The following is a 24,155-nucleotide window of genomic DNA, read 5'->3' as shown; positions in this document are numbered from 1 at the left end:
GGGCAAACCGGGCTCCGACTTCGTGCACGCCGCACCTTGGAGCACACTTCGGAGCGCTCCTTGGTGCGCACCAGGGCGCGCAACCCAGCCGAGGTGCCCACCCCGGCGAAGGTGCACGCGAGGTGCGCACCCGGGGCAAACCGGGCTCCGACTTCGTGCACGCCATGGTGCCCACCGCGGCGAAGGTGCACGCGAGGTGCGCACCCGGGGCAAACCGGGCTCCGACTTCGTGCACGCCGCACCTTGGAGCACACTTCGGAGCGCTCCTTGGTGCGCACCATGGTGCCCACCAGGGCGCGCAACCCCGCCGAAGGTGCACGCGAGGTGCGCACCCGGGGCAAACCGGGCTCCGACTTCGTGCACGCCGCACCTTGGAGCACACTTCGGAGCGCTCCTTGGTGCGCACCAGGGCGCGCAACCCCGCCGAAGGTGCACGCGAGGTGCGCACCCGGGGCAAACCGGGCTCCGACTTCGTGCACGCCATGGTGCGCACCAGGGTGCCCACCGCGGCGAAGGTGCGCACCCGGGGCAAACCGGGCTCCGACTTCGTGCACGCCGCACCTTGGAGCACACTTCGGAGCGCTCCTTGGTGCGCACCAGGGCGCGCAACCCAGCCGAGGTGCCCACCCCGGCGAAGGTGCACGCGAGGTGCGCACCCGGGGCAAACCGGGCTCCGACTTCGTGCACGCCATGGTGCCCACCGCGGCGAAGGTGCGCACCCGGGGCAAACCGGGCTAGGACTTCGTGCACGCCGCACCTTGGAGCACACTTCGGAGCGCTCCTTGGTGCGCACCATGGTGCCCACCAGGCCGCGCAACCCAGCCAAGGTGTGCGCACCAAGGTGCACGCGAGGTGCGCACCCGGGGCAAACCGGGGTCCGGCTTCGTGCACGCCGCACCTTGGAGCACACATCGGGGCGCTCCCGGGTTCGCACCGGCGTTGCGCACCGTGGTGGGCACCTCGGAGCGCACCGTGGTGGGCACCTCGGAGCACACCAAGGTGGGCAGCGAGGTGCGCACCTTTGATGCGATGCCTTCACTAATTTCCATAAAAGGCAAAAAAAAACGAGATTTTAAAATTTCCGTTTTGAAAGATAGTGAGAAAAAGGGAATGCTGGTGCCATCTTGAGCCCGCCCTGGTGCGCAGCCCAGCCAAGGTGTGCGCACCAAGGTGCCCACCCTGGCGAAGGTGCGCGCCCGGGCAATTAACCCAACTTCCAACTTCGCGCGCGCCAGGGTGGGAGCGCACCCAACAACCGGGCCTGGGAAGAGCCAATGCGAGAAACCCCACCAAACGCTCTGACAAAAAAAGAGGGGGCGCTCCAGTAACCCCGCTTCGGAGCGCACCCTGGGCAAACCCAGCCAGGGTGCCCACCCCGGCCAAGGTGCAGGCGAGGTGCGCACCCGGGGCAAACCGGGCTCCGACAACGTGCACGCCGCACCTTGGAGCACACTTCGTAGCGCTCCCGGGTGCGCACCTCAGAGCACACCAAGGTGGGCAGCGAGGTGCGCACCTTTGATGCGCTGCCTTCACTAATTTCCAGAAAAGGCAAAAAAAAGAGGAGATTTTAAAATTTCCGTTTTGAAAGATAGTGAAAAAAACGGAACGCGGGTGCCATCTTGAGCCCGCCCTGGTGCACAGCCCAGGTAAGGTGCCCACCCTGGCAAAGGTGCGCACCCGGGCAATTAACCCTACTTCCGACTTCGTGCGCGCCAGGGTGGCAACCGGGCCTGGGAAGAGCCAATGCGAGAAACCCCACCAAACGCTCCGACAAAAAAAGAGGCGGCGCTCCAATAACCCCGCTTCGGAGCGCAGCCGGGGCAAACCCAGCCAAGGTGCCCACCCCGACGAAGGTGCACGCGAGGTGCGCACCCGGGGCAAACCGGGCTCCGACAACGTGCACGCAGCACCTTGGAGCACACTTCGAAGCACTCCCGGGTGCCCACCGGCGTTGCGCACCGTGGTGGGCAGCGAGGTGCGCACCTTTGATGCGCTGCCTTCACTAATTTCCAGAAAAGGCAAAAAAAAATGAGATTTTAAAATTTCCGTTTTGAAAGATAGTGAAAAAAACGGAACGCGGGTGCCATCTTGAGCCCGCCCTGGTGCGCAGCCCAGGCAAGGCATGCGCACCAAGGTGCCCACCCGCGGTGCACGCCCGGGGCAAACCGGGCTCCGACTTCGTGCAGGCCGCACCTTGGAGCACACTTCGGAGCGCTCCTTGGTGCGCACCATGGTGCCCACCAGGGCGCACCCGGGGCAAACCGGGCTCCGACTTCGTGCACGCCGCACCTTGGAGCACACATCGGAGCGCTCCCAGGTTCGCACCAGCGTTGCGCACCTTTGATGCGCTGCCTTCACTAATTTCCAGAAAAGGCAAAAAAAAACGATATTTTAAAATTTCCGTTCTGAAAGATAGTGAAAAAAACGGAACGCGGGTGCCATCTTGAGCCCTTCCTGGTGCGCAGCCCAGGCAAGTTGTGCGCACCAAGGTGCCCACCCTGGCGGAGGTGCGCGCCCGGGGCAAACCGGGCTCCGACTTCGTGCACTGCATGGTGCCCACCAAGGCGCGCAACCCAGCCAAGGTGCCCACCGCAGCGAAGGTGCACGCGAGGTGCGCACCCGAGGTGCACACCCGGGGCAAACCGAGCTCCGACTTCGTGCACGCCGCACCTTGGAGCACACTTCAGAGCGCTCCTTGGTGCGCACCAGGGCGCGCAACCCAGCCAAGGTGCTCACCCCGGCGAAGGTGCACGCGAGGTGCGCACCCGGGGCAAGCCGGGCTCGGACTTCGTGCACGCCGCACCTTGGAGCACACATCGGAGCGCTCCCGGGTTCGCACCAGCATTGCGCACCTTTGATGCGCTGCCTTCACTAATTTCCAGAAAAGGCAAAAAAAAAAAAAAAACGAGATTTTAAAATTTCCGTTTTGAAAGATAGTGAAAAAAACGGAACGCGGGTGCCATCTTGAGCCCGCCCTGGTGTGCAGCCCAGGCAAGTTGTGCGCACCAAGGCACCCACCCTGGCCAAGGTGGGTCACGGGGTGGGTCCTAGGGTGGGTAACGGGGTGGGTACTAAGGTGCGTGCCAAGGTGGGTCATGGGGTGGGTGCCAAGGTGGGCACCAGGGTGGGTGTGCACCAACCCTAGCCAGGGTAGGTCACGGGGTGGTTGTCGGGGTGGGCGTCAAGGAGCCAAGGTGGGTGGCAAGTAGCCAAGTTGCGTGCCAAGGTGGGTGTCGGGGTGGGTGCCAAGGATCCAAGGTGGGTGCCAAGGAACCAAGGTGGGTGTCTGGGTGGGTGCCGAGGTGGGAGCCAGGGTGGGTCCCAAGGTGAGTGCAAAGGTGGGTGCCAGGGTCAAGGTGAGTGCCAATGTGGGTTCCAAGGTGCCAGGGTCAGGGTGAGTGCCAATGTGGGTTCAAAGGTGCTAAGTTGGGTGCGAGGTTGGGTGCGAGGGTGGGTGGGTGCCAAGGTGTGCTAGGTGGAAGCCCGGGTGGGTCGGCATCCCATGGGTGTCGAGTTGGGTGCCTGATGGGTGCTTCTTGTCAAGTTTTAGTCGTCGGGACTCATTTCGAGCCTTAGAGGTCGTTTCTTGTCCGGTTGCCCTGTCTTCGACCTGGGAACCCAATTTTGGTCCTCGGGTCCCATTTTTTTTTGTCTCGCATCCCACTTTTGGCCTGTGGCCTTTTCGGGGTCGATTCTCGTTTTGGGCATCAGAGCATGTTTCTTCTCCTAAAACCCAATATTTGTTTATTAAGTCTCGGAACACATTTTTGTTCTCGTGGACCCATCATGGGTCTTGGAACGCATTTGTGGTCCTTGGGTCCCATTTTGCATCCCGAAACTTGTGTTTTGGTGCTTGATCCCTATTTTGGGTGCCCACCTTGCACCAAGTGCGCACCCGAGGGCAAACCGAGCGCCTTGGTGCACCGGGGCAAGATCGAGCGTGCACCCGAGGCGCCCCGAACATGCACCAAGGTGCACTCGGCCCACATGTGAGCGCAGGTCGTTGCGCCCGAGGTGGTGTGTGGGCACCGCGTTGCAGACGGGACACTGCACGCACACGACGCCCCGTCCAGGTGCACGCACGTAGGCCGGGCCGGGTGCACACCCGACGCCCTAGCAAGGTGCGCGCACCCGGGCAGGGCTCACACTTGGCGAACGGGGCGCACTTCGCGAGGGAGGGTGTGCACCTCGACGGGGGTGGGTGGCCGGGGTGGATTCGCACGTGGGTCGCGGTTTGCTAAGTACACACTGCGACAAGCTCATAACGGGTGCGATCATACCAGCGTTAGTGCACCGGATCCCATCAGAACTCCGCAGTTAAGCGCGCTTGGGCCGGAGTAGTACTGGGATGGGTGACCTCCCGGGAAGTCCCGGTGTTGCACCCTTTTTTAGTTTTTCGCCGGGCGTCGCAATGCTATTTGAATAAACCTTTTGCCCGTTTGCGTTCTCGTCGGGGCCGGGCCGGGCCGGGGTGCGCTGCCCGCACTACCGCGCGCGCGGGGGCGACACCGAGCGCGCACCCGAGGCGCCCCGAGCACACAGGCCACGGTGCAACCCGGGCGTTGTGCGCGCACCCCGGTGCGCCCGAGGTGCTGCGCGCGCACCCAGGTGAAATCGGTGTGCACCTCGGCCAGTGCGCGCTCGGTCGAGTCGCGCACGTTGGCCAAGGTGCACGGTGATGTTTCTTACTCTAAGGTTCCGCACCAGACGCCCGGGACAGGTGAGCGAAGCTGGGCGGGGCCGGGTGCGCGGCCGGGGCAGGTGCACGCAGCTGGAGAGAGCTTTGGAGCACACCAGAGGTGCGCACCTTGGAGCACACTTCGGAGCGCACCAATGATGCGCTCCATTCAAAAGTTTCCTGAAAAGGCAAAAAAAGTTGAGATTATAGAATTTCCCACTTGAGAGATTGTAAAAAAAAAAAATTTAAAATGAAGGAAACGCGGGTGCCAAGGTGTGCGCGCCCGGGTGCGCAGCCCAGCCAAGGTGTGCGCACCAAGGCGCCCACCCTGGCGAAGGTGCACGCAAGGTGCGCACCCGAGGCAAACCGGACAATTAACCCAACTTTCGACTTCGCGCGCACCTGCGCACCTTGGAGCGCACTTCGGAGCGCTCCTTGGTGCGCACCAATCTTGGGCACCTCGGAGTGCACCATGGCGCCCACCAAGGTGCGCACCCGGGGCAAACCGAGCTCCGACTTCGTGCGCACCTTGGAGCGCACGAAAGGTGCGCACCATGGCGCCCACCAAGGTGCGCAGCCCAGCCAAGGCGTGCGCATCAAGGTGCGCACCCGGGGCAAACCGAGCTCCGACTTCGTGCGCACCTTGGAGCGCACAAAGGGTGCGCAACCCAGCCAAGGTGTGCGCACCCCGGGCAAACCGAGCTCCGAATCGTGCGCACCTTGGAGCACACTTCGGAGCCCTCCTTGGTGCGCACCGATGTTGCGCACCTCGGAGCGCACCCGGGGAAAACAATGCAATTAACCCGACTTTCGACTTCGTGGGCACCTCGGAGCGCTCTCGGGTTCGCACCTCGGAGCACACCGAGGTGCGCACCTTTGATGCGCTGCCTTCACCAATTTCCAGAAAAGGCAAGAAAACATTGAGAAGGTGTGCGCACCGAGGTGCCCACCCTGGCGAAGGTGCACGCGAGGTGCGCACCCGGGGCAAACCGGGCTCCGACTTCGTGCACGCCATGCTGCGCACCTTGGAGGGCCATGGTGCGCACCTTGGAGCACACTTCGGAGCGCTCAATGGTGCCCAACCCAGCCAAGGTGCCCACCGCGGCGAAGGTGCACGCGAGGTGCGCACCCGGGGCAAACCGGGCTCCGACTTCGTGCACGCCGCACCTTGGAGCACACTTCGGAGCGCTCCTTGGTGCGCACCAGGGCGCGCAACCCAGCCGAGGTGCCCACCCCGGCGAAGGTGCACGCGGGGTGCGCACCCGGGGCAAACCGGGCTCCGACTTCGTGCACGCCATGGTGCCCACCGCGCCAAGGTGCACGCGAGGTGCGCACCCGGGGCAAACCGGGCTCCGACTTCGTGCACGCCGCACCTTGGAGCACACTTCGGAGCGCTCCTTGGTGCGCACCAGGGCGCGCAACCCAGCCGAGGTGCCCACCCCGGCGAAGGTGCACGCGAGGTGCGCACCCGGGGCAAACCGGGCTCCGACTTCGTGCACGCCATGGTGCCCACCGCGGCGAAGGTGCACGCGAGGTGCGCACCCGGGGCAAACCGGGCTCCGACTTCGTGCACGCCGCACCTTGGAGCACACTTCGGAGCGCTCCTTGGTGCGCACCATGGTGCCCACCAGGGCGCGCAACCCCGCCGAAGGTGCACGCGAGGTGCGCACCCGGGGCAAACCGGGCTCCGACTTCGTGCACGCCGCACCTTGGAGCACACTTCGGAGCGCTCCTTGGTGCGCACCAGGGCGCGCAACCCCGCCGAAGGTGCACGCGAGGTGCGCACCCGGGGCAAACCGGGCTCCGACTTCGTGCACGCCATGGTGCGCACCAGGGTGCCCACCGCGGCGAAGGTGCGCACCCGGGGCAAACCGGGCTCCGACTTCGTGCACGCCGCACCTTGGAGCACACTTCGGAGCGCTCCTTGGTGCGCACCAGGGCGCGCAACCCAGCCGAGGTGCCCACCCCGGCGAAGGTGCACGCGAGGTGCGCACCCGGGGCAAACCGGGCTCCGACTTCGTGCACGCCATGGTGCCCACCGCGGCGAAGGTGCGCACCCGGGGCAAACCGGGCTAGGACTTCGTGCACGCCGCACCTTGGAGCACACTTTGGAGCGCTCCTTGGTGCGCACCATGGTGCCCACCAGGCCGCGCAACCCAGCCAAGGTGTGCGCACCAAGGTGCACGCGAGGTGCGCACCCGGGGCAAACCGGGGTCCGGCTTCGTGCACGCCGCACCTTGGAGCACACATCGGGGCGCTCCCGGGTTCGCACCGGCGTTGCGCACCGTGGTGGGCACCTCGGAGCGCACCGTGGTGGGCACCTCGGAGCACACCAAGGTGGGCAGCGAGGTGCGCACCTTTGATGCGATGCCTTCACTAATTTCCATAAAAGGCAAAAAAAAACGAGATTTTAAAATTTCCGTTTTGAAAGATAGTGAGAAAAAGGGAATGCTGGTGCCATCTTGAGCCCGCCCTGGTGCGCAGCCCAGCCAAGGTGTGCGCACCAAGGTGCCCACCCTGGCGAAGGTGCGCGCCCGGGCAATTAACCCAACTTCCAACTTCGCGCGCGCCAGGGTGGGAGCGCACCCAACAACCGGGCCTGGGAAGAGCCAATGCGAGAAACCCCACCAAACGCTCTGACAAAAAAAGAGGGGGCGCTCCAGTAACCCCGCTTCGGAGCGCACCCTGGGCAAACCCAGCCAGGGTGCCCACCCCGGCCAAGGTGCAGGCGAGGTGCGCACCCGGGGCAAACCGGGCTCCGACAACGTGCACGCCGCACCTTGGAGCACACTTCGTAGCGCTCCCGGGTGCGCACCTCAGAGCACACCAAGGTGGGCAGCGAGGTGCGCACCTTTGATGCGCTGCCTTCACTAATTTCCAGAAAAGGCAAAAAAAAGAGGAGATTTTAAAATTTCCGTTTTGAAAGATAGTGAAAAAAACGGAACGCGGGTGCCATCTTGAGCCCGCCCTGGTGCACAGCCCAGGTAAGGTGCCCACCCTGGCAAAGGTGCGCACCCGGGCAATTAACCCTACTTCCGACTTCGTGCGCGCCAGGGTGGCAACCGGGCCTGGGAAGAGCCAATGCGAGAAACCCCACCAAACGCTCCGACAAAAAAAGAGGCGGCGCTCCAATAACCCCGCTTCGGAGCGCAGCCGGGGCAAACCCAGCCAAGGTGCCCACCCCGACGAAGGTGCACGCGAGGTGCGCACCCGGGGCAAACCGGGCTCCGACAACGTGCACGCAGCACCTTGGAGCACACTTCGAAGCACTCCCGGGTGCCCACCGGCGTTGCGCACCGTGGTGGGCAGCGAGGTGCGCACCTTTGATGCGCTGCCTTCACTAATTTCCAGAAAAGGCAAAAAAAAATGAGATTTTAAAATTTCCGTTTTGAAAGATAGTGAAAAAAACGGAACGCGGGTGCCATCTTGAGCCCGCCCTGGTGCGCAGCCCAGGCAAGGCATGCGCACCAAGGTGCCCACCCGCGGTGCACGCCCGGGGCAAACCGGGCTCCGACTTCGTGCAGGCCGCACCTTGGAGCACACTTCGGAGCGCTCCTTGGTGCGCACCATGGTGCCCACCAGGGCGCACCCGGGGCAAACCGGGCTCCGACTTCGTGCACGCCGCACCTTGGAGCACACATCGGAGCGCTCCCAGGTTCGCACCAGCGTTGCGCACCTTTGATGCGCTGCCTTCACTAATTTCCAGAAAAGGCAAAAAAAAACGATATTTTAAAATTTCCGTTCTGAAAGATAGTGAAAAAAACGGAACGCGGGTGCCATCTTGAGCCCTTCCTGGTGCGCAGCCCAGGCAAGTTGTGCGCACCAAGGTGCCCACCCTGGCGGAGGTGCGCGCCCGGGGCAAACCGGGCTCCGACTTCGTGCACTGCATGGTGCCCACCAAGGCGCGCAACCCAGCCAAGGTGCCCACCGCAGCGAAGGTGCACGCGAGGTGCGCACCCGAGGTGCACACCCGGGGCAAACCGAGCTCCGACTTCGTGCACGCCGCACCTTGGAGCACACTTCAGAGCGCTCCTTGGTGCGCACCAGGGCGCGCAACCCAGCCAAGGTGCTCACCCCGGCGAAGGTGCACGCGAGGTGCGCACCCGGGGCAAGCCGGGCTCGGACTTCGTGCACGCCGCACCTTGGAGCACACATCGGAGCGCTCCCGGGTTCGCACCAGCATTGCGCACCTTTGATGCGCTGCCTTCACTAATTTCCAGAAAAGGCAAAAAAAAAAAAAAAACGAGATTTTAAAATTTCCGTTTTGAAAGATAGTGAAAAAAACGGAACGCGGGTGCCATCTTGAGCCCGCCCTGGTGTGCAGCCCAGGCAAGTTGTGCGCACCAAGGCACCCACCCTGGCCAAGGTGGGTCACGGGGTGGGTCCTAGGGTGGGTAACGGGGTGGGTACTAAGGTGCGTGCCAAGGTGGGTCATGGGGTGGGTGCCAAGGTGGGCACCAGGGTGGGTGTGCACCAACCCTAGCCAGGGTAGGTCACGGGGTGGTTGTCGGGGTGGGCGTCAAGGAGCCAAGGTGGGTGGCAAGTAGCCAAGTTGCGTGCCAAGGTGGGTGTCGGGGTGGGTGCCAAGGATCCAAGGTGGGTGCCAAGGAACCAAGGTGGGTGTCTGGGTGGGTGCCGAGGTGGGAGCCAGGGTGGGTCCCAAGGTGAGTGCAAAGGTGGGTGCCAGGGTCAAGGTGAGTGCCAATGTGGGTTCCAAGGTGCCAGGGTCAGGGTGAGTGCCAATGTGGGTTCAAAGGTGCTAAGTTGGGTGCGAGGTTGGGTGCGAGGGTGGGTGGGTGCCAAGGTGTGCTAGGTGGAAGCCCGGGTGGGTCGGCATCCCATGGGTGTCGAGTTGGGTGCCTGATGGGTGCTTCTTGTCAAGTTTTAGTCGTCGGGACTCATTTCGAGCCTTAGAGGTCGTTTCTTGTCCGGTTGCCCTGTCTTCGACCTGGGAACCCAATTTTGGTCCTCGGGTCCCATTTTTTTTTGTCTCGCATCCCACTTTTGGCCTGTGGCCTTTTCGGGGTCGATTCTCGTTTTGGGCATCAGAGCATGTTTCTTCTCCTAAAACCCAATATTTGTTTATTAAGTCTCGGAACACATTTTTGTTCTCGTGGACCCATCATGGGTCTTGGAACGCATTTGTGGTCCTTGGGTCCCATTTTGCATCCCGAAACTTGTGTTTTGGTGCTTGATCCCTATTTTGGGTGCCCACCTTGCACCAAGTGCGCACCCGGGGCAAACCGAGCGCCTTGGTGCACCGGGGCAAGATCGAGCGTGCACCCGAGGCGCCCCGAACATGCACCAAGGTGCACTCGGCCCACATGTGAGCGCAGGTCGTTGCGCCCGAGGTGGTGTGTGGGCACCGCGTTGCAGACGGGACACTGCACGCACACGACGCCCCGTCCAGGTGCACGCACGTAGGCCGGGCCGGGTGCACACCCGACGCCCTAGCAAGGTGCGCGCACCCGGGCAGGGCTCACACTTGGCGAACGGGGCGCACTTCGCGAGGGAGGGTGTGCACCTCGACGGGGGTGGGTGGCCGGGGTGGATTCGCACGTGGGTCGCGGTTTGCTAAGTACACACTGCGACAAGCTCATAACGGGTGCGATCATACCAGCGTTAGTGCACCGGATCCCATCAGAACTCCGCAGTTAAGCGCGCTTGGGCCGGAGTAGTACTGGGATGGGTGACCTCCCGGGAAGTCCCGGTGTTGCACCCTTTTTTAGTTTTTCGCCGGGCGTCGCAATGCTATTTGAATAAACCTTTTGCCCGTTTGCGTTCTCGTCGGGGCCGGGCCGGGCCGGGGTGCGCTGCCCGCACTACCGCGCGCGCGGGGGCGACACCGAGCGCGCACCCGAGGCGCCCCGAGCACACAGGCCACGGTGCAACCCGGGCGTTGTGCGCGCACCCCGGTGCGCCCGAGGTGCTGCGCGCGCACCCAGGTGAAATCGGTGTGCACCTCGGCCAGTGCGCGCTCGGTCGAGTCGCGCACGTTGGCCAAGGTGCACGGTGATGTTTCTTACTCTAAGGTTCCGCACCAGACGCCCGGGACAGGTGAGCGAAGCTGGGCGGGGCCGGGTGCGCGACCGGGGCAGGTGCACGCAGCTGGAGAGAGCTTTGGAGCACACCAGAGGTGCGCACCTTGGAGCACACTTCGGAGCGCACCAATGATGCGCTCCATTCAAAAGTTTCCTGAAAAGGCAAAAAAAGTTGAGATTATAGAATTTCCCACTTGAGAGATTGTAAAAAAAAAAAATTTAAAATGAAGGAAACGCGGGTGCCAAGGTGTGCGCGCCCGGGTGCGCAGCCCAGCCAAGGTGTGCGCACCAAGGCGCCCACCCTGGCGAAGGTGCACGCAAGGTGCGCACCCGAGGCAAACCGGACAATTAACCCAACTTTCGACTTCGCGCGCACCTGCGCACCTTGGAGCGCACTTCGGAGCGCTCCTTGGTGCGCACCAATCTTGGGCACCTCGGAGTGCACCATGGCGCCCACCAAGGTGCGCACCCGGGGCAAACCGAGCTCCGACTTCGTGCGCACCTTGGAGCGCACGAAAGGTGCGCACCATGGCGCCCACCAAGGTGCGCAGCCCAGCCAAGGCGTGCGCATCAAGGTGCGCACCCTGGCGAAGGTGCGCACCCGGGGCAAACCGAGCTCCGACTTCGTGCGCACCTTGGAGCGCACAAAGGGTGCGCAACCCAGCCAAGGTGTGCGCACCCCGGGCAAACCGAGCTCCGAATCGTGCGCACCTTGGAGCACACTTCGGAGCCCTCCTTGGTGCGCACCGATGTTGCGCACCTCGGAGCGCACCCGGGGAAAACAATGCAATTAACCCGACTTTCGACTTCGTGGGCACCTCGGAGCGCTCTCGGGTTCGCACCTCGGAGCACACCGAGGTGCGCACCTTTGATGCGCTGCCTTCACCAATTTCCAGAAAAGGCAAGAAAACATTGAGAAGGTGTGCGCACCGAGGTGCCCACCCTGGCGAAGGTGCACGCGAGGTGCGCACCCGGGGCAAACCGGGCTCCGACTTCGTGCACGCCATGCTGCGCACCTTGGAGGGCCATGGTGCGCACCTTGGAGCACACTTCGGAGCGCTCAATGGTGCCCAACCCAGCCAAGGTGCCCACCGCGGCGAAGGTGCACGCGAGGTGCGCACCCGGGGCAAACCGGGCTCCGACTTCGTGCACGCCGCACCTTGGAGCACACTTCGGAGCGCTCCTTGGTGCGCACCAGGGCGCGCAACCCAGCCGAGGTGCCCACCCCGGCGAAGGTGCACGCGGGGTGCGCACCCGGGGCAAACCGGGCTCCGACTTCGTGCACGCCATGGTGCCCACCGCGCCAAGGTGCACGCGAGGTGCGCACCCGGGGCAAACCGGGCTCCGACTTCGTGCACGCCGCACCTTGGAGCACACTTCGGAGCGCTCCTTGGTGCGCACCAGGGCGCGCAACCCAGCCGAGGTGCCCACCCCGGCGAAGGTGCACGCGAGGTGCGCACCCGGGGCAAACCGGGCTCCGACTTCGTGCACGCCATGGTGCCCACCGCGGCGAAGGTGCACGCGAGGTGCGCACCCGGGGCAAACCGGGCTCCGACTTCGTGCACGCCGCACCTTGGAGCACACTTCGGAGCGCTCCTTGGTGCGCACCATGGTGCCCACCAGGGCGCGCAACCCCGCCGAAGGTGCACGCGAGGTGCGCACCCGGGGCAAACCGGGCTCCGACTTCGTGCACGCCGCACCTTGGAGCACACTTCGGAGCGCTCCTTGGTGCGCACCAGGGCGCGCAACCCCGCCGAAGGTGCACGCGAGGTGCGCACACCGGGGCAAACCGGGCTCCGACTTCGTGCACGCCATGGTGCGCACCAGGGTGCCCACCGCGGCGAAGGTGCGCACCCGGGGCAAACCGGGCTCCGACTTCGTGCACGCCGCACCTTGGAGCACACTTCGGAGCGCTCCTTGGTGCGCACCAGGGCGCGCAACCCAGCCGAGGTGCCCACCCCGGCGAAGGTGCACGCGAGGTGCGCACCCGGGGCAAACCGGGCTCCGACTTCGTGCACGCCATGGTGCCCACCGCGGCGAAGGTGCGCACCCGGGGCAAACCGGGCTAGGACTTCGTGCACGCCGCACCTTGGAGCACACTTCGGAGCGCTCCTTGGTGCGCACCATGGTGCCCACCAGGCCGCGCAACCCAGCCAAGGTGTGCGCACCAAGGTGCACGCGAGGTGCGCACCCGGGGCAAACCGGGGTCCGGCTTCGTGCACGCCGCACCTTGGAGCACACATCGGGGCGCTCCCGGGTTCGCACCGGCGTTGCGCACCGTGGTGGGCACCTCGGAGCGCACCGTGGTGGGCACCTCGGAGCACACCAAGGTGGGCAGCGAGGTGCGCACCTTTGATGCGATGCCTTCACTAATTTCCATAAAAGGCAAAAAAAAACGAGATTTTAAAATTTCCGTTTTGAAAGATAGTGAGAAAAAGGGAATGCTGGTGCCATCTTGAGCCCGCCCTGGTGCGCAGCCCAGCCAAGGTGTGCGCACCAAGGTGCCCACCCTGGCGAAGGTGCGCGCCCGGGCAATTAACCCAACTTCCAACTTCGCGCGCGCGCCAGGGTGGGAGCGCACCCAACAACCGGGCCTGGGAAGAGCCAATGCGAGAAACCCCACCAAACGCTCTGACAAAAAAAGAGGGGGCGCTCCAGTAACCCCGCTTCGGAGCGCACCCTGGGCAAACCCAGCCAGGGTGCCCACCCCGGCCAAGGTGCAGGCGAGGTGCGCACCCGGGGCAAACCGGGCTCCGACAACGTGCACGCCGCACCTTGGAGCACACTTCGTAGCGCTCCCGGGTGCGCACCTCAGAGCACACCAAGGTGGGCAGCGAGGTGCGCACCTTTGATGCGCTGCCTTCACTAATTTCCAGAAAAGGCAAAAAAAAGAGGAGATTTTAAAATTTCCGTTTTGAAAGATAGTGAAAAAAACGGAACGCGGGTGCCATCTTGAGCCCGCCCTGGTGCACAGCCCAGGTAAGGTGCCCACCCTGGCAAAGGTGCGCACCCGGGCAATTAACCCTACTTCCGACTTCGTGCGCGCCAGGGTGGCAACCGGGCCTGGGAAGAGCCAATGCGAGAAACCCCACCAAACGCTCCGACAAAAAAAGAGGCGGCGCTCCAATAACCCCGCTTCGGAGCGCAGCCGGGGCAAACCCAGCCAAGGTGCCCACCCCGACGAAGGTGCACGCGAGGTGCGCACCCGGGGCAAACCGGGCTCCGACAACGTGCACGCAGCACCTTGGAGCACACTTCGAAGCACTCCCGGGTGCCCACCGGCGTTGCGCACCGTGGTGGGCAGCGAGGTGCGCACCTTTGATGCGCTGCCTTCACTAATTTCCAGAAAAGGCAAAAAAAAATGAGATTTTAAAATTTCCGTTTTGAAAGATAGTGAAAAAAACGGAACGCGGGTGCCATCTTGAGCCCGCCCTGGTGCGCAGCCCAGGCAAGGCATGCGCACCAAGGTGCCCACCCGCGGTGCACGCCCGGGGCAAACCGGGCTCCGACTTCGTGCAGGCCGCACCTTGGAGCACACTTCGGAGCGCTCCTTGGTGCGCACCATGGTGCCCACCAGGGCGCACCCGGGGCAAACCGGGCTCCGACTTCGTGCACGCCGCACCTTGGAGCACACATCGGAGCGCTCCCAGGTTCGCACCAGCGTTGCGCACCTTTGATGCGCTGCCTTCACTAATTTCCAGAAAAGGCAAAAAAAAACGATATTTTAAAATTTCCGTTCTGAAAGATAGTGAAAAAAACGGAACGCGGGTGCCATCTTGAGCCCTTCCTGGTGCGCAGCCCAGGCAAGTTGTGCGCACCAAGGTGCCCACCCTGGCGGAGGTGCGCGCCCGGGGCAAACCGGGCTCCGACTTCGTGCACTGCATGGTGCCCACCAAGGCGCGCAACCCAGCCAAGGTGCCCACCGCAGCGAAGGTGCACGCGAGGTGCGCACCCGAGGTGCACACCCGGGGCAAACCGAGCTCCGACTTCGTGCACGCCGCACCTTGGAGCACACTTCAGAGCGCTCCTTGGTGCGCACCAGGGCGCGCAACCCAGCCAAGGTGCTCACCCCGGCGAAGGTGCACGCGAGGTGCGCACCCGGGGCAAGCCGGGCTCGGACTTCGTGCACGCCGCACCTTGGAGCACACATCGGAGCGCTCCCGGGTTCGCACCAGCATTGCGCACCTTTGATGCGCTGCCTTCACTAATTTCCAGAAAAGGCAAAAAAAAAAAAAAAACGAGATTTTAAAATTTCCGTTTTGAAAGATAGTGAAAAAAACGGAACGCGGGTGCCATCTTGAGCCCGCCCTGGTGTGCAGCCCAGGCAAGTTGTGCGCACCAAGGCACCCACCCTGGCCAAGGTGGGTCACGGGGTGGGTCCTAGGGTGGGTAACGGGGTGGGTACTAAGGTGCGTGCCAAGGTGGGTCATGGGGTGGGTGCCAAGGTGGGCACCAGGGTGGGTGTGCACCAACCCTAGCCAGGGTAGGTCACGGGGTGGTTGTCGGGGTGGGCGTCAAGGAGCCAAGGTGGGTGGCAAGTAGCCAAGTTGCGTGCCAAGGTGGGTGTCGGGGTGGGTGCCAAGGATCCAAGGTGGGTGCCAAGGAACCAAGGTGGGTGTCTGGGTGGGTGCCGAGGTGGGAGCCAGGGTGGGTCCCAAGGTGAGTGCAAAGGTGGGTGCCAGGGTCAAGGTGAGTGCCAATGTGGGTTCCAAGGTGCCAGGGTCAGGGTGAGTGCCAATGTGGGTTCAAAGGTGCTAAGTTGGGTGCGAGGTTGGGTGCGAGGGTGGGTGGGTGCCAAGGTGTGCTAGGTGGAAGCCCGGGTGGGTCGGCATCCCATGGGTGTCGAGTTGGGTGCCTGATGGGTGCTTCTTGTCAAGTTTTAGTCGTCGGGACTCATTTCGAGCCTTAGAGGTCGTTTCTTGTCCGGTTGCCCTGTCTTCGACCTGGGAACCCAATTTTGGTCCTCGGGTCCCATTTTTTTTTGTCTCGCATCCCACTTTTGGCCTGTGGCCTTTTCGGGGTCGATTCTCGTTTTGGGCATCAGAGCATGTTTCTTCTCCTAAAACCCAATATTTGTTTATTAAGTCTCGGAACACATTTTTGTTCTCGTGGACCCCATCATGGGTCTTGGAACGCATTTGTGGTCCTTGGGTCCCATTTTGCATCCCGAAACTTGTGTTTTGGTGCTTGATCCCTATTTTGGGTGCCCACCTTGCACCAAGTGCGCACCCGGGGCAAACCGAGCGCCTTGGTGCACCGGGGCAAGATCGAGCGTGCACCCGAGGCGCCCCGAACATGCACCAAGGTGCACTCGGCCCACATGTGAGCGCAGGTCGTTGCGCCCGAGGTGGTGTGTGGGCACCGCGTTGCAGACGGGACACTGCACGCACACGACGCCCCGTCCAGGTGCACGCACGTAGGCCGGGCCGGGTGCACACCCGACGCCCTAGCAAGGTGCGCGCACCCGGGCAGGGCTCACACTTGGCGAACGGGGCGCACTTCGCGAGGGAGGGTGTGCACCTCGACGGGGGTGGGTGGCCGGGGTGGATTCGCACGTGGGTCGCGGTTTGCTAAGTACACACTGCGACAAGCTCATAACGGGTGCGATCATACCAGCGTTAGTGCACCGGATCCCATCAGAACTCCGCAGTTAAGCGCGCTTGGGCCGGAGTAGTACTGGGATGGGTGACCTCCCGGGAAGTCCCGGTGTTGCACCCTTTCTTAGTTTTTCGCCGGGCGTCGCAATGCTATTTGAATAAACCTTTTGCCCGTTTGCGTTCTCGTCGGGGCCGGGCCGGGCCGGGGTGCGCTGCCCGCACTACCGCGCGCGCGGGGGCGACACCGAGCGCGCACCCGAGGCGCCCCGAGCACACAGGCCACGGTGCAACCCGGGCGTTGTGCGCGCACCCCGGTGCGCCCGAGGTGCTGCGCGCGCACCCAGGTGAAATCGGTGTGCACCTCGGCCAGTGCGCGCTCGGTCGAGTCGCGCACGTTGGCCAAGGTGCACGGTGATGTTTCTTACTCTAAGGTTCCGCACCAGACGCCCGGGACAGGTGAGCGAAGCTGGGCGGGGCCGGGTGCGCGGCCGGGGCAGGTGCACGCAGCTGGAGAGAGCTTTGGAGCACACCAGAGGTGCGCACCTTGGAGCACACTTCGGAGCGCACCAATGATGCGCTCCATTCAAAAGTTTCCTGAAAAGGCAAAAAAAGTTGAGATTATAGAATTTCCCACTTGAGAGATTGTAAAAAAAAAAAATTTAAAATGAAGGAAACGCGGGTGCCAAGGTGTGCGCGCCCGGGTGCGCAGCCCAGCCAAGGTGTGCGCACCAAGGCGCCCACCCTGGCGAAGGTGCACGCAAGGTGCGCACCCGAGGCAAACCGGACAATTAACCCAACTTTCGACTTCGCGCGCACCTGCGCACCTTGGAGCGCACTTCGGAGCGCTCCTTGGTGCGCACCAATCTTGGGCACCTCGGAGTGCACCATGGCGCCCACCAAGGTGCGCACCCGGGGCAAACCGAGCTCCGACTTCGTGCGCACCTTGGAGCGCACGAAAGGTGCGCACCATGGCGCCCACCAAGGTGCGCAGCCCAGCCAAGGCGTGCGCATCAAGGTGCGCACCCTGGCGAAGGTGCGCACCCGGGGCAAACCGAGCTCCGACTTCGTGCGCACCTTGGAGCGCACAAAGGGTGCGCAACCCAGCCAAGGTGTGCGCACCCCGGGCAAACCGAGCTCCGAATCGTGCGCACCTTGGAGCACACTTCGGAGCCCTCCTTGGTGCGCACCGATGTTGCGCACCTCGGAGCGCACCCGGGGAAAACAATGCAATTAACCCGACTTTCGACTTCGTGGGCACCTCGGAGCGCTCTCGGGTTCGCACCTCGGAGCACACCGAGGTGCGCACCTTTGATGCGCTGCCTTCACCAATTTCCAGAAAAGGCAAGAAAACATTGAGAAGGTGTGCGCACCGAGGTGCCCACCCTGGCGAAGGTGCACGCGAGGTGCGCACCCGGGGCAAACCGGGCTCCGACTTCGTGCACGCCATGCTGCGCACCTTGGAGGGCCATGGTGCGCACCTTGGAGCACACTTCGGAGCGCTCAATGGTGCCCAACCCAGCCAAGGTGCCCACCGCGGCGAAGGTGCACGCGAGGTGCGCACCCGGGGCAAACCGGGCTCCGACTTCGTGCACGCCGCACCTTGGAGCACACTTCGGAGCGCTCCTTGGTGCGCACCAGGGCGCGCAACCCAGCCGAGGTGCCCACCCCGGCGAAGGTGCACGCGGGGTGCGCACCCGGGGCAAACCGGGCTCCGACTTCGTGCACGCCATGGTGCCCACCGCGGCGAAGGTGCACGCGAGGTGCGCACCCGGGGCAAACCGGGCTCCGACTTCGTGCACGCCGCACCTTGGAGCACACTTCGGAGCGCTCCTTGGTGCGCACCAGGGCGCGCAACCCAGCCGAGGTGCCCACCCCGGCGAAGGTGCACGCGAGGTGCGCACCCGGGGCAAACCGGGCTCCGACTTCGTGCACGCCATGGTGCCCACCGCGGCGAAGGTGCACGCGAGGTGCGCACCCGGGGCAAACCGGGCTCCGACTTCGTGCACGCCGCACCTTGGAGCACACTTCGGAGCGCTCCTTGGTGCGCACCATGGTGCCCACCAGGGCGCGCAACCCCGCCGAAGGTGCACGCGAGGTGCGCACCCGGGGCAAACCGGGCTCCGACTTCGTGCACGCCGCACCTTGGAGCACACTTCGGAGCGCTCCTTGGTGCGCACCAGGGCGCGCAACCCCGCCGAAGGTGCACGCGAGGTGCGCACCCGGGGCAAACCGGGCTCCGACTTCGTGCACGCCATGGTGCGCACCAGGGTGCCCACCGCGGCGAAGGTGCGCACCCGGGGCAAACCGGGCTCCGACTTCGTGCACGCCGCACCTTGGAGCACACTTCGGAGCGCTCCTTGGTGCGCACCAGGGCGCGCAACCCAGCCGAGGTGCCCACCCCGGCGAAGGTGCACGCGAGGTGCGCACCCGGGGCAAACCGGGCTCCGACTTCGTGCACGCCATGGTGCCCACCGCGGCGAAGGTGCGCACCCGGGGCAAACCGGGCTAGGACTTCGTGCACGCCGCACCTTGGAGCACACTTCGGAGCGCTCCTTGGTGCGCACCATGGTGCCCACCAGGCCGCGCAACCCAGCCAAGGTGTGCGCACCAAGGTGCACGCGAGGTGCGCACCCGGGGCAAACCGGGGTCCGGCTTCGTGCACGCCGCACCTTGGAGCACACATCGGGGCGCTCCCGGGTTCGCACCGGCGTTGCGCACCGTGGTGGGCACCTCGGAGCGCACCGTGGTGGGCACCTCGGAGCACACCAAGGTGGGCAGCGAGGTGCGCACCTTTGATGCGATGCCTTCACTAATTTCCATAAAAGGCAAAAAAAAACGAGATTTTAAAATTTCCGTTTTGAAAGATAGTGAGAAAAAGGGAATGCTGGTGCCATCTTGAGCCCGCCCTGGTGCGCAGCCCAGCCAAGGTGTGCGCACCAAGGTGCCCACCCTGGCGAAGGTGCGCGCCCGGGCAATTAACCCAACTTCCAACTTCGCGCGCGCCAGGGTGGGAGCGCACCCAACAACCGGGCCTGGGAAGAGCCAATGCGAGAAACCCCACCAAACGCTCTGACAAAAAAAGAGGGGGCGCTCCAGTAACCCCGCTTCGGAGCGCACCCTGGGCAAACCCAGCCAGGGTGCCCACCCCGGCCAAGGTGCAGGCGAGGTGCGCACCCGGGGCAAACCGGGCTCCGACAACGTGCACGCCGCACCTTGGAGCACACTTCGTAGCGCTCCCGGGTGCGCACCTCAGAGCACACCAAGGTGGGCAGCGAGGTGCGCACCTTTGATGCGCTGCCTTCACTAATTTCCAGAAAAGGCAAAAAAAAGAGGAGATTTTAAAATTTCCGTTTTGAAAGATAGTGAAAAAAACGGAACGCGGGTGCCATCTTGAGCCCGCCCTGGTGCACAGCCCAGGTAAGGTGCCCACCCTGGCAAAGGTGCGCACCCGGGCAATTAACCCTACTTCCGACTTCGTGCGCGCCAGGGTGGCAACCGGGCCTGGGAAGAGCCAATGCGAGAAACCCCACCAAACGCTCCGACAAAAAAAGAGGCGGCGCTCCAATAACCCCGCTTCGGAGCGCAGCCGGGGCAAACCCAGCCAAGGTGCCCACCCCGACGAAGGTGCACGCGAGGTGCGCACCCGGGGCAAACCGGGCTCCGACAACGTGCACGCAGCACCTTGGAGCACACTTCGAAGCACTCCCGGGTGCCCACCGGCGTTGCGCACCGTGGTGGGCAGCGAGGTGCGCACCTTTGATGCGCTGCCTTCACTAATTTCCAGAAAAGGCAAAAAAAAATGAGATTTTAAAATTTCCGTTTTGAAAGATAGTGAAAAAAACGGAACGCGGGTGCCATCTTGAGCCCGCCCTGGTGCGCAGCCCAGGCAAGGCATGCGCACCAAGGTGCCCACCCGCGGTGCACGCCCGGGGCAAACCGGGCTCCGACTTCGTGCAGGCCGCACCTTGGAGCACACTTCGGAGCGCTCCTTGGTGCGCACCATGGTGCCCACCAGGGCGCACCCGGGGCAAACCGGGCTCCGACTTCGTGCACGCCGCACCTTGGAGCACACATCGGAGCGCTCCCAGGTTCGCACCAGCGTTGCGCACCTTTGATGCGCTGCCTTCACTAATTTCCAGAAAAGGCAAAAAAAAACGATATTTTAAAATTTCCGTTCTGAAAGATAGTGAAAAAAACGGAACGCGGGTGCCATCTTGAGCCCTTCCTGGTGCGCAGCCCAGGCAAGTTGTGCGCACCAAGGTGCCCACCCTGGCGGAGGTGCGCGCCCGGGGCAAACCGGGCTCCGACTTCGTGCACTGCATGGTGCCCACCAAGGCGCGCAACCCAGCCAAGGTGCCCACCGCAGCGAAGGTGCACGCGAGGTGCGCACCCGAGGTGCACACCCGGGGCAAACCGAGCTCCGACTTCGTGCACGCCGCACCTTGGAGCACACTTCAGAGCGCTCCTTGGTGCGCACCAGGGCGCGCAACCCAGCCAAGGTGCTCACCCCGGCGAAGGTGCACGCGAGGTGCGCACCCGGGGCAAGCCGGGCTCGGACTTCGTGCACGCCGCACCTTGGAGCACACATCGGAGCGCTCCCGGGTTCGCACCAGCATTGCGCACCTTTGATGCGCTGCCTTCACTAATTTCCAGAAAAGGCAAAAAAAAAAAAAAAACGAGATTTTAAAATTTCCGTTTTGAAAGATAGTGAAAAAAACGGAACGCGGGTGCCATCTTGAGCCCGCCCTGGTGTGCAGCCCAGGCAAGTTGTGCGCACCAAGGCACCCACCCTGGCCAAGGTGGGTCACGGGGTGGGTCCTAGGGTGGGTAACGGGGTGGGTACTAAGGTGCGTGCCAAGGTGGGTCATGGGGTGGGTGCCAAGGTGGGCACCAGGGTGGGTGTGCACCAACCCTAGCCAGGGTAGGTCACGGGGTGGTTGTCGGGGTGGGCGTCAAGGAGCCAAGGTGGGTGGCAAGTAGCCAAGTTGCGTGCCAAGGTGGGTGTCGGGGTGGGTGCCAAGGATCCAAGGTGGGTGCCAAGGAACCAAGGTGGGTGTCTGGGTGGGTGCCGAGGTGGGAGCCAGGGTGGGTCCCAAGGTGAGTGCAAAGGTGGGTGCCAGGGTCAAGGTGAGTGCCAATGTGGGTTCCAAGGTGCCAGGGTCAGGGTGAGTGCCAATGTGGGTTCAAAGGTGCTAAGTTGGGTGCGAGGTTGGGTGCGAGGGTGGGTGGGTGCCAAGGTGTGCTAGGTGGAAGCCCGGGTGGGTCGGCATCCCATGGGTGTCGAGTTGGGTGCCTGATGGGTGCTTCTTGTCAAGTTTTAGTCGTCGGGACTCATTTCGAGCCTTAGAGGTCGTTTCTTGTCCGGTTGCCCTGTCTTCGACCTGGGAACCCAATTTTGGTCCTCGGGTCCCATTTTTTTTTGTCTCGCATCCCACTTTTGGCCTGTGGCCTTTTCGGGGTCGATTCTCGTTTTGGGCATCAGAGCATGTTTCTTCTCCTAAAACCCAATATTTGTTTATTAAGTCTCGGAACACATTTTTGTTCTCGTGGACCCATCATGGGTCTTGGAACGCATTTGTGGTCCTTGGGTCCCATTTTGCATCCCGAAACTTGTGTTTTGGTGCTTGATCCCTATTTTGGGTGCCCACCTTGCACCAAGTGCGCACCCGGGGCAAACCGAGCGCCTTGGTGCACCGGGGCAAGATCGAGCGTGCACCCGAGGCGCCCCGAACATGCACCAAGGTGCACTCGGCCCACATGTGAGCGCAGGTCGTTGCGCCCGAGGTGGTGTGTGGGCACCGCGTTGCAGACGGGACACTGCACGCACACGACGCCCCGTCCAGGTGCACGCACGTAGGCCGGGCCGGGTGCACACCCGACGCCCTAGCAAGGTGCGCGCACCCGGGCAGGGCTCACACTTGGCGAACGGGGCGCACTTCGCGAGGGAGGGTGTGCACCTCGACGGGGGTGGGTGGCCGGGGTGGATTCGCACGTGGGTCGCGGTTTGCTAAGTACACACTGCGACAAGCTCATAACGGGTGCGATCATACCAGCGTTAGTGCACCGGATCCCATCAGAACTCCGCAGTTAAGCGCGCTTGGGCCGGAGTAGTACTGGGATGGGTGACCTCCCGGGAAGTCCCGGTGTTGCACCCTTTCTTAGTTTTTCGCCGGGCGTCGCAATGCTATTTGAATAAACCTTTTGCCCGTTTGCGTTCTCGTCGGGGCCGGGCCGGGCCGGGGTGCGCTGCCCGCACTACCGCGCGCGCGGGGGCGACACCGAGCGCGCACCCGAGGCGCCCCGAGCACACAGGCCACGGTGCAACCCGGGCGTTGTGCGCGCACCCCGGTGCGCCCGAGGTGCTGCGCGCGCACCCAGGTGAAATCGGTGTGCACCTCGGCCAGTGCGCGCTCGGTCGAGTCGCGCACGTTGGCCAAGGTGCACGGTGATGTTTCTTACTCTAAGGTTCCGCACCAGACGCCCGGGACAGGTGAGCGAAGCTGGGCGGGGCCGGGTGCGCGGCCGGGGCAGGTGCACGCAGCTAGAGAGAGCTTTGGAGCACACCAGAGGTGCGCACCTTGGAGCACACTTCGGAGCGCACCAATGATGCGCTCCATTCAAAAGTTTCCTGAAAAGGCAAAAAAAGTTGAGATTATAGAATTTCCCACTTGAGAGATTGTAAAAAAAAAAAATTTAAAATGAAGGAAACGCGGGTGCCAAGGTGTGCGCGCCCGGGTGCGCAGCCCAGCCAAGGTGTGCGCACCAAGGCGCCCACCCTGGCGAAGGTGCACGCAAGGTGCGCACCCGAGGCAAACCGGACAATTAACCCAACTTTCGACTTCGCGCGCACCTGCGCACCTTGGAGCGCACTTCGGAGCGCTCCTTGGTGCGCACCAATCTTGGGCACCTCGGAGTGCACCATGGCGCCCACCAAGGTGCGCACCCGGGGCAAACCGAGCTCCGACTTCGTGCGCACCTTGGAGCGCACGAAAGGTGCGCACCATGGCGCCCACCAAGGTGCGCAGCCCAGCCAAGGCGTGCGCATCAAGGTGCGCACCCTGGCGAAGGTGCGCACCCGGGGCAAACCGAGCTCCGACTTCGTGCGCACCTTGGAGCGCACAAAGGGTGCGCAACCCAGCCAAGGTGTGCGCACCCCGGGCAAACCGAGCTCCGAATCGTGCGCACCTTGGAGCACACTTCGGAGCCCTCCTTGGTGCGCACCGATGTTGCGCACCTCGGAGCGCACCCGGGGAAAACAATGCAATTAACCCGACTTTCGACTTCGTGGGCACCTCGGAGCGCTCTCGGGTTCGCACCTCGGAGCACACCGAGGTGCGCACCTTTGATGCGCTGCCTTCACCAATTTCCAGAAAAGGCAAGAAAACATTGAGAAGGTGTGCGCACCGAGGTGCCCACCCTGGCGAAGGTGCACGCGAGGTGCGCACCCGGGGCAAACCGGGCTCCGACTTCGTGCACGCCATGCTGCGCACCTTGGAGGGCCATGGTGCGCACCTTGGAGCACACTTCGGAGCGCTCAATGGTGCCCAACCCAGCCAAGGTGCCCACCGCGGCGAAGGTGCACGCGAGGTGCGCACCCGGGGCAAACCGGGCTCCGACTTCGTGCACGCCGCACCTTGGAGCACACTTCGGAGCGCTCCTTGGTGCGCACCAGGGCGCGCAACCCAGCCGAGGTGCCCACCCCGGCGAAGGTGCACGCGGGGTGCGCACCCGGGGCAAACCGGGCTCCGACTTCGTGCACGCCATGGTGCCCACCGCGCCAAGGTGCACGCGAGGTGCGCACCCGGGGCAAACCGGGCTCCGACTTCGTGCACGCCGCAC

General features: G+C 63.6%; 4 non-coding genes across 4 annotated transcripts; all 4 read left to right on the top strand.

Moving 5' to 3' along the window:
- Window positions 1–4,266: 4,266 nt before the first annotated feature.
- On the top strand, window positions 4,267–4,385 carry LOC131872957 (5S ribosomal RNA). Its single transcript, XR_009371010.1, has one exon. It is a non-coding gene; the product is annotated as a 5S ribosomal RNA (ribosomal RNA).
- Window positions 4,386–10,281: 5,896 nt separating this feature from the next.
- On the top strand, window positions 10,282–10,400 carry LOC131872956 (5S ribosomal RNA). The gene has a single exon (XR_009371009.1). It is a non-coding gene; the product is annotated as a 5S ribosomal RNA (ribosomal RNA).
- A 5,918-nt stretch (window positions 10,401–16,318) lies between these two features.
- Window positions 16,319–16,437, top strand: LOC131872955 (5S ribosomal RNA). The gene has a single exon (XR_009371008.1). It is a non-coding gene; the product is annotated as a 5S ribosomal RNA (ribosomal RNA).
- Window positions 16,438–22,352: 5,915 nt separating this feature from the next.
- On the top strand, window positions 22,353–22,471 carry LOC131872954 (5S ribosomal RNA). The gene has a single exon (XR_009371007.1). It is a non-coding gene; the product is annotated as a 5S ribosomal RNA (ribosomal RNA).
- Window positions 22,472–24,155: the final 1,684 nt, after the last annotated feature.

Source organism: Cryptomeria japonica, unplaced genomic scaffold, assembly GCF_030272615.1.
Source record: "Cryptomeria japonica unplaced genomic scaffold, Sugi_1.0 HiC_scaffold_904, whole genome shotgun sequence".
NCBI classification, from domain to species: Eukaryota; Viridiplantae; Streptophyta; class Pinopsida; order Cupressales; family Cupressaceae; genus Cryptomeria; species Cryptomeria japonica.
Note: the sequence above shows the minus strand (reverse complement) of the source record. Positions and strands in the feature narration are given on the sequence as shown.